Genomic DNA, 7,000 nt, shown 5'->3' with positions numbered 1-7,000 from the left:
TGCACGGCTCCACGAGCCATAAACCCACACCGCTCTGTCACCATGCACTGGGGACACGCTGCTGGTGTGGGTCCCCACACCAGGGAGGTCCCCACTGAGCGGTGTCCCCTGCCTGGCTCCCCCCCCTGCAGCACATCTGGCCCCCCCGCGCCGCAGCTGGAGCCTTCTGCCTTTGTTTGTTTGTTCACAGCGCGGCGCCTTCGAATGGGGAGAATCATTAGATAATTAAAGCTCTGGAGAAGCTGGCGTCAGTAAGTGCCGCTCCTCCAGAGGCTGCCGAGTGCACGCCGTCCCCCCAGGAGGGGGGAGATCGCCCCGGGAAGGGGACACCCTTGGGAGACCCCCAGGGAGGGGGGCGCAGACCCCGTCCCCACCCTGGGGACACCGTGCCATGGGGCCGAGGACGCACGCAGGCAGAGGCAGAGTGGACCCACGGGAACTTCCCCCCCGTGCCCTCCTGGGCTTTATCCAAAAATTCAGGAGCTGGAGGCTCAGCCGGCCTGCCCGCAGCCCCCGGTCTGCCCAAAACCAGCAGCCTGGTGCCGAGCCTGGCCCCGCAGCGCAGCACCACCTCCGCTCGAGTCAGCGTGACCCACTTAGCGGGCTCGTTAGCGCGGCGAGAGGCGGCGAGGCCGAGCCCCGGCCGCTTAATTTGGGTCTGGGAGAGGCTGAAAGCAACCCCCCCGCTCTCAGCACGAGGCCACGTGCCGAGCACGGTGCCCAGGGCACGCTGTGGCCGGGACAAAGCCGTCCGTGGGCTAAGCACAAAGCAGCCCCACTGCTGCACGCGGGGTCCTGCTCGGCTGCGCCACGAGGCCGGGGCACGCGCTCGCCCTGACCTCCCTCTGCAATTAGCTAATTGCTCCCTGCTCCCCGTGCCGGCGGTGCGGGGGGCCGCGGGGAGATGCTATTATTTGCTCCCTGCATTAATCTGCTGCCTCTGGGGACACCGGGGCAGGGGGGGCAGCATGGGCTGGGGATGGCAGGAGGGGGGCTCACGGTGCTGCGAAGCGCCTGGATGAGGCACCGGGGAGGGGTCCAGCTTCTCCCCACATATTTTGGGGGGGTTGTTGCTGTGCCCCAAGCCTTCAGCATCATTCCATTGCATCAGGCAGCTGCTGAAATTCGGAGGGGGGGTCAGGATGCTCATGATGTGATCCACGACATCAGATGGTGGCCACCAAGAGAGGGGGTCTGGGCATGAGGGGGTCCGGCTGGGGAGGCTGCAGGGGAGGAAGAAGAGGAGGAGGAGGAGGAGGAGGAGGAGGAGGAGGAGGAGGAGGAAGATGCCACCCCCAGGCCAGCACAGAGCAGTGCTCCCAGCTCGTGGCCACAGGGCTTGTCCTTGTGCTGCTGACATATTGACAGACAATTCTTAATCAAGTGGATTATTAATTAGCAGAAGAAGCCGGCTGCTTAATCCTCCCCATCCTTGGCCGGGCTCGGAGCCGGTGTTTTATGCTAATAGAGGCTGTTATCACGGCTGTGTCAGTAGCCGAGGCCAAGGCTGACAGGAGAGAGCCGCGGCGGCGAGATCTGTAATTGCAGATTTAATCAGCTGGAAGGTTTGCTGCAGCCACCGCACGCCTCCAGCGCCCCGGGATGGGGCACGGCTGCGGGGACGGGACGGGACGGGGGCTGCGGGGATGGGATGGGGGCTGCGAGGGGCTCGGGGCCCTTTTTGCATCCGTGGGGCTGGCGTTTATCACCCTGCCGTGCCCCCCGAGCTGATCTGGGCCATTTCTCCTCGCTGCGTCCCGCGTTGGCCACGTCCCACGGGCTCAGCGCCCCACGGCCACCCCTGGGTGCTGCCTCGCTCCCTGGCCTTGGGGACAGCAGCCCCGGGGCTGTGTCCCTGCTGTCCCCAGCCACCTCGGCTGTCCCCATTTTCAGCAGGCCTGAGGATCCCATTGGGGCTGGCCGGGCCATACTGGGACCACCTGAGTGCCAAACTGGGGCTGTGGGCAAGCTCCTCTGCTGCTCTCTCAGCACCCCATGTGCCGGGGTCTCTGCACCGGATTGGGGTGTGGGTTTGGTCCCCCAGCCGTGCCCGCAGTGCCCGGGCCGGTCCCACAGAGCCACCGGGATGCAGCCGCTGGGATCTCGGCTCCGTGCAGTTTTGCTCCGTTTCGGCGATTTAATTTTGGTCCTCATCACTTCCAGCGCCGGGCTCGCTTTAACGTCGCTGCTGTCGGAGGAAATTTCACATGCCTAATTAAAGCTCGGCGCATGCAGCGTCGATTCCCCGGAGACGCTTCCCTTGCCTCCCTATTTCCCGTCAAGATCAAGGGGATAAACCAATGTTACCGCTGAAGTTAACAACGGCGGCAACAAAGGGAAGCGCTGACGAGCCCCGCGCTGGCAGCAGCCCCGGCTCCGGAGGCAGAGCCACCTGCCAGGCACCGGCGTCACAGCCCTCGGTGACACAGCAGCACCCGGGGGGGCTTGGGGATGAGGGTGCAGGGGGACAAGGGGGTGTAGTGGGTTTATGGAGGTGCCAGAGCCACCAGCCCCATCCCTGATGGCGCAGCTGCTCCTCGTGGTCTCAATGAACTCAGTGCCCCCCTGTCCGCACCCCACCGTTGATTTCCCCTGGATGAGGGGCTCCAGGGAGCACCGGGGGGGGCACACAATGAAAGGAACGGGATGGGGGGGACGGGGCTGAGCTGGCACCGGGCCGGGCGAGCAGGGAGAGCGGCGCAGCGCTGCCTTCCCCGCAGGCAGCCGGCGAGGCCAGCGCCGCCGCGCGTGCCAAGCAACCAAACCCTGGGCATCTGCGGCGCATCCCCGGCTGCCAGCGAGCTGCCGGTGCTGCCGGTGCCCCGGACGGGTTTGCCGGTGGAAGTAACGGGAGCCCCGGGGAGCACCAGCACCCGGCACTTGCCCTGTGGCTGCCGTGCCCCGGTGGCCCCACCGGGGAGGTTTCCCGGCCCCGGGGGGGACGAGGAGGCGCAGGCGGGTGCTTTGCGCTGCCTCGCATGGCTGCTGCCTGCTTAATTGCGCTGAAAGCACAACAGATGGCAGAATGGCTTCAAGATGTTCTTTTGCCACGTTTCGGTGCTGCCGGGCTCGCCTTCCTCTCGCACCGAACGACTTCATAAAGCGCAAAGGGGGAAGGCTGGGAAGGGCCGGCACGGGCACGGGGGCTGCGGGCACGACCCTGGATTGACTGAGCGCTGCAGGGCTGGGACAGCCCTGATCCTGATCCTGATCCCAATCCCAGTCATGATCCCGATCCTGATCCAGTCCTGATCCTGATCCCAATCCTGATCCTGATCCCAATCCTGATCCAAATCATGATCCCAATCCCAATCCCAATCCTGATCCCAGTCCTGATCCTGATCCCGATCCCGGTCCTGATCCCAATCATTACCCCAATCCTGATCCTGATCCTGATCCTGATCCTAATCCTGATCCTCATCCCAATCCCGATCCCGATCCCAACCCCAGTGCTGCACACCCGCAGAGCCCTGGCTCCATGCCCCACTCCCCGTGCACCACAGCATTGGCGCTCCCCGTCCCCAAGCAGCCGGGGCAGGAGCAGCTGCGGAGGGAATTAAAACATTTGCCGGCCCCACACTGCCGCGCTTTCTTCCTGCCCTAATCCCCCGGCTGCGCTGCCCTTCCTTCCTCCACCTCCGTCACCTGCCTCCTGCCCCCGCACCACCGAACCTGGGCCCCGTGCCCACAGCAGCTGGTGGCAGGACACAGGCGGGCGGGCGGGGGGGGTCCCCCCGATCCAGGCACGGGGGCGACCCAGAAAGGGGGGTGTCCTTGCCCCAGTTCCCCCCCAGTTGCCAGCACTGGGATCGGCAGCCCCAGCTCAGCACCAGCCCCCAGCCGTGCCGTTCCCCCACCTGCCCGCCCCGCAGCCCCCCAGCTCCTTGCCGGCGCGCGGGGGCAGCGTGCATGAAGGCGCCGCGGATGAATTATTTATGGGGCAGGTGACCTCATTCATTCAGCCTGATTTTCCTCCGTGTCACTCCAAGCGCGCCGCGCTCCCGCAACGGGCGCCAGGTACCGCGCCGGGACGGAGGGTCCCAGCCTGGGGGACGAGACGGGGACTGCTCTGCTCCCGGTGGGATTGAAGGACCCCGTGCCAGCTCCTAAAAGGCTTTTCCCCCATTTTTATATTATTATTATTGAAGGCATCGCCTGCCTCCTGACCACCTGCCCCATGAGGATGGGGTCACGGTGCCCAGGCTGGTGCCGGCACGGCTGCGAGCAGGGGGTGGCACGGGGACACCGGGGGCCACGCTGTCACCTCCACCCACGGAGGGGGTCTCCGTGCCAGCGGGTGGGAAATCATCATCCATCCAACCCCATTACCTTAACGACACCGGCTCGGAGGGCAGCGCCGGGTGAAAACTGGAGAGAGAGCGAGATTTATATTTAAAAAGTGATGTTCTCTGTGTTCGACCAGGTGCTTGGGTTTATTAAAGATAAAAAAGGTTTCCAGATGAAATGCGCCGGCACCCGAGGAAGTTTCCAGCTCTCCGCTGCCTCTTGGCCCTCACGGGGGGCTCGTCCCTTTCCCGTGCCACGTCCTACAGAGTGCTCCCTGGGGGGGTAGGGGGCTGCGTCGTGCCCCCCCTACACAGCTGCGCAGGGCTGGGGGTGCAGGGGGACAGGGAGAGGGCTGCTTGATTCCTGCCTCGGTTTCCCTCCTGGGCAGGACGGGATCCTCGAGGGCGAGCGGGAGGGGAGGCTGAGCCTTGCAGGAGGAAGATGGGATTAGGGCTGGGAGGTCGGCAGGAGGAGGAGAGCCCACCTCAGGGGTCTGTGTGGGCACCCCCACATCAAGGGGGGCGGATTTGTGCCCTGCCCTGCACCACGTCCCCGCAGCGGGATGCTCACGGGGTGCAGCACCACCCCGCAGCCCCATCGCCTCCCCTCCAGCCTCGAGCATCCCACGGTGGCCAACATCACCCTCAGCCCTTAACGAACCCCAAAACACCCCCAAATCCCCCTCCCTGTGCCAACAAACCCTAACGAAGCCAGGGAGGGTGGCAGCGGGGTGGCAGCGGGGTGGCTGCCCGTCCCTATTGTTGCCTGACAATGGGAAGCGCCCGGCCCCGCTGCAGCGCCGGCGCTATTAGCCCAAATATTTGCTTCCCGTCTCCAGGGTGACGGGGTTGCAGCGCTCACCCACATGCCTCCTTTGATCATTTTCCTCTTGATCTTCGGCGCACCGCTTCCCCGCGCTCCTCTCCATCCCCGTCTCGTGGCGGGGAGGCGGGAGGTGGCGGAGCTGCAGCGGCTGGGGGGTGGTGGGGCTGGGGTACTGGGAGCGGGGGTGGGTTACTGGGAGAGGGGGTGGGTTACTGGGATGGGGGCTGGGTGATGGTGGGGCTGGGTGGTGGGGATCAGGGCTGGGTTATTGGGATCGGGGCTGAGTGTTTGGGATGGGGTCTGGGTGATGGTGGGACTGGGTTATTGGGATCAAGGCTGGGTGATGGGGGTTGGGGCTGGGTTACTGGGATTGGGGCTGGGTGATGGTGGGGATGGGTTACTGGGATCAAGGCTGGGGGATGGGGATTGGGGTTGGATGGTGGGGATTGGGGCTGGGCTATTGGGATCGGGGCTGGGTTATTAGGATCAAGGCTGGGTTATGGGGATTGGGGCTGTGGGTGATGGGGATTGGGGCTTGGTTATTGGGATTGGGGCTGGGTGGTGGTGGGGTTTGGTGGTAGGGATCAGGGCTGGGTTATTGGGATCGGGGCTGGACTATTGGGATCAGGGCTGGGTGATGAGGTTTGGGGCTGAGTGATGGGGCCAGGGCTGTGGGGATTGGGACCCTCCCTGGGGAGGGCTGATGGAGAGCACACGGCTCAGCTGGGGGGACGCCTGCATCCTCCTGCAAAAAGTCTGCAAGCAAGCAGCCTCCTTCCATTGCACCTCATTTTTTTCCCCCCTTTTTACCCCTTTTTACCCTGCCTCACCTATGGAGGCTGCAAAAAGGAGGGCTGCTGTGAAAATGAGGGAATAAATGAGGCCGGGCAGGAGGACGGAGGGGTTCTGGTGGGACCACGCTCCCGGGTGCCAGGGCAGCGACACCACAGGTTTAGGGCAGGAATTATCCAGCTTTTCCCATTCCTCTCACCCCCGTCCTACACACCCTTCCTGGAACAGGTTTTTCCTGGCTGAGGGAGCCACGGGGCAGACCGGGATCGTTTTCTTTTCTTCCTCCCCAAATCTCAGCCGAGCCCAGCAACATCTGTCAGGGTGGAGATGGAGCAGGGACGGTGCTTCCCCACGCGGAGCTGTTTTGCTGAAGCTTCTCAGAAACAAAAAAAAAAAAAAGAAAGAAAGAAAAAAAAAGGAAATTTGGAGCAGGGTGGGAACAGCTCCAAAATCCGTGGGGATTTGGCGGTGGCCAGCAGCAAAGCTGGAGGGATCGGAGAGCGCCAAGCGATTTCTAGCAGCGTTTTAAAAAAAACAACAAAGCCAAACGCTTTGCCAGAAAAATGTTATTTCGATCGCTTTGGAAAATGAAGGTCATTCCAAAGCAGTACTTTTTGTTCAGAGGTTGACCAAAAAACAAGGGAGGAGTGGGAAGGAAAAAAAAAAAAAAAAAAAAAGGAGGGGCTGGGAGCTGAAATGATCGGTAGGAAACACCCCGTGCCTTGGGGCAGCCAAACGGGGCAGCTGGGCTTCAAATCGCTGCAAAACCCCAGCCTAGCCCCGCTCCCTCCCCTTCCCCCAGTCCTGCGGTGCTGGGACAGACGGGATTTGTGTCCTGGGGCACTGGGAGAGCCCCGGGATTTGTGTCCTGGCACCAGGAGAGCCCCCGGATTCGTGCCCTGGGGCACCCGGAGAGCCCCGGCACCGGCACCGGCACTGGGGTGGCCACGGGGATGCTCCTGGTGGCTGATCCCAGTTCCTCCTGGAGAGCTGGGCCCCTGCCATAAAATTCTGCAGGATTGCTCAGCGCAGTGAAGTGAGCAGTGGTACGAGCCCAGGGTCAGGCTGTGAGCTCGTTTAGCTCATTAATTACCGC

General features: G+C 63.4%; 1 long non-coding RNA gene across 1 annotated transcript; it reads right to left on the bottom strand.

The window, feature by feature from the left end:
* Positions 1-4,412: 4,412 nt before the first annotated feature.
* On the bottom strand, positions 4,413-5,289 carry LOC137845026 (uncharacterized). The gene is made up of 2 exons (XR_011090071.1): positions 5,149-5,289; positions 4,413-4,714 (listed from the first exon to the last, which is right to left on the bottom strand). It is a non-coding gene; the product is annotated as an uncharacterized lncRNA (long non-coding RNA).
* Positions 5,290-7,000: the final 1,711 nt, after the last annotated feature.

Source organism: Anas acuta, chromosome 26 (assembly GCF_963932015.1).
Source record: "Anas acuta chromosome 26, bAnaAcu1.1, whole genome shotgun sequence".
NCBI classification, from domain to species: domain Eukaryota; kingdom Metazoa; phylum Chordata; class Aves; order Anseriformes; family Anatidae; genus Anas; species Anas acuta.
This window is presented reverse-complemented; position numbering and strand designations above follow the sequence as displayed.